This window comes from Corvus brachyrhynchos, unplaced genomic scaffold, assembly GCF_000691975.1.
Source record: "Corvus brachyrhynchos isolate BGI_N302 unplaced genomic scaffold, ASM69197v1 scaffold580, whole genome shotgun sequence".
NCBI lineage: Eukaryota > Metazoa > Chordata > Aves > Passeriformes > Corvidae > Corvus > Corvus brachyrhynchos.
Window position 1 is genome coordinate 346088 of NW_008240032.1, and position 2549 is coordinate 348636.

Below are 2549 nucleotides of genomic sequence, written 5' to 3' on the forward strand. Positions count from 1 at the left end.
CTGCATTAAGGATCCCAGAAAGGAAATAAGGGGTGATAGCCATGAAACTCCTCTGGAAATCAATATTATATCCCTTTAAATTTAAAATAATTATTATATTGCCTTTTAAGTTTAAAAGAATTATTATATTGCCTTTTAAATTTAAAATTATTATATTGTGTTTTAATTTAAAATAATTATTATATTGTCTTTCAGACTTTATTATTATATTGCCTTCTACATTTAAAATAATTATTAGATTGCCTTTAAATTGAAAATAATTATTGCATTGCCTTTTAAATTTAAAATAATTATTATCTTGCTTTTTAAATTTAATCATTTTGGTCTTCCTTTAAGTTCCCATTCAAAAAAAGAAAAAGCTTTTCTGATCCATCCTTTTCTACTTCCCAAGGCCCACGTGCCTCGATTCATCCCAAGTTGTTTTCCCACTTCAAACCATCCCAGTCTTTGTTCTCCTCCCAGGCAGTGCCATTTCCACCTGACAGACGGGAGGTTGTCTTTGAGCTGAGCCCTTTTTGTAGATCCTGAGCACATTCAGTCCTTCCAGCCTCCAAAAAAACCAAATCCCTGGAGGAATTCGCTGCAGTTCCTCAGCACCACGTTGCTGATGAAGTGCCTATAAACAGATCCACAGCATTCCTGGTGAGTGGCAGGAGCCGGGAAACAACGGGAACGCTGCAGCTCCGAGCTCTGCCCCACAGGCTGGGATTATCCAGGGCCATTCCCACTAAAGCTGGGCAAAGGTCCAACATCCCTGTCCCGACAGAGGTTCCCATATGGATTCTGTATGGACAGGGAAGGGATGGAAATCATCCCCTGAGTGGCCACCTTTGTTTGGTGGCCCCGGGGCTGAAAGTCCACTCACTGCCACATCCAACAGGGACAACTTTTCCCTGGATCTGGATCAAGCTCCCAGCAAGCTCCTCTGCTCCGTGGGGTGACGCTTTAAGTCTGGTTTGCAGCACTCACCCTGGTGTTGGAGTGACAGTGCCACTGTTGTCATGACAGCTGCTCCCCATCCAGGGATGGCACATGGAACAGAGCCTTTGGTTTCTCCCATGGCAACCACGGGAACAGAGTTCCCTGTGTGATCCCATCACTGCAGGGTCCAACCAGAACGGAATCCCAGAATCCCAGACTCCCAGACTGGTTTGGGTTGGAAAAGACCTTAAATCCCATCCAGTTCCCATCCAGCAACACCTCCCACTGTGCCAGGCTGCTCCAGCCCCAATGTCCAGCCTGGCCTTGGGCACTGCCAGGGATCCAGGGGCAGCCCCAGCTGCTCTGGCAATTCCATGCCAGCCCCTGCCCACCCTGCCAGGGAACAATTCCTGCCCAAGATCCCATCCAGCCCTGCCCTCTGGCAGTTTAAAATGGGAACAGGAACGACTCAACCCATCTTAACACATCTCCTAGCATGAGGAATGAGCTGGTTTGGAAAGGGTCACATCCTGTGGCTGGGCAGGGCAGTGTGGCCGTGCCCCCTGGCAGGGTCCCCGCATGTTTTTAGGATGCCCAGTGTTGCTGCAGGGCAGCGGTGCCAGGCTGGGCTCGTGTCCAGGGATGGGGAATCCACATCCGCCCCGGGCAAGCTGTGCCAGCGCCTCCCCATCCTTGTATTCAGGAAGGATCTTGAAGGCACAAGCGTTGAGGTGACGGGATTTGTGAAAACCCAAACATTTTCCACTGGAACGCCTCCCCTTTCCCAGCAGAGGTTTGTTTTGGACGGCCCCGGCTCTGAGGCTGCTGCATTTCTGCCTGCAGTGATGTAATGCTGGAGCCAGCACACGTTCCCAGACATCTGCAGCCGCAGCTCGGGGACACGTGCGGAGACAGCGGGGGGTGAACGCCTCGGAGAGGGCTCAGCCACCTTCACCTCGCTGTTCCTGCAGCCCCGTCCCCGGGGACTGCGGATCTCAGCCTGTGACGCACGGAAATCAGGAGGGTTTGGAGCCTGGAAACTGCTAAAAATGGGGTTTTAGCCCGAGGTGGAGCAGGCTCATGGAGGGTGAAGTGGTTCAGCACTCAGGGCATGGTTTGGCTCAGCTCTGCTGAAAACATTCCCTGATTCTGTCAGACTCCCTGCCGTGGCTGTGCCCCTCCCTCCCCTCTCTCTGTGGGTCTGCAGGAGGGACCTGCAGCTTCTCCCTGCCACCCTTCTCTCCCGTCCCACCCCGCTGAAGGGCTGGGGGAGTCCTGTCCCCCCTTCCCTGTGGCTTTGGTGTCCCTTCTCTGTCCTTCCCTCTCAAGGTCAGGCCCCCACCGCTCCTTCCCCCTTCTCTTCCTTCATCTTCCTCAGAGGTTTGGGGTCTCCCCCTGGCCCAGGCCCTCTCCACCCCATCCAGATATCACGTGACACCTTCCCTCTTCCTTTCCACTGCCTTCCCTCCTGCACGGCTGCTCCTCCGGGGTGGATTCCATCCCTTCCCTGCGTCCTGCCTCTCTCCCAGGGTAGGGCTGGGAGGGAAAGATGCAGGGATGGAGGGAAGGATGCAGGGATGCAGGGAAGGATGCAGGGATGGAGAGAAGGATGCAGGGATGGAGAGAAG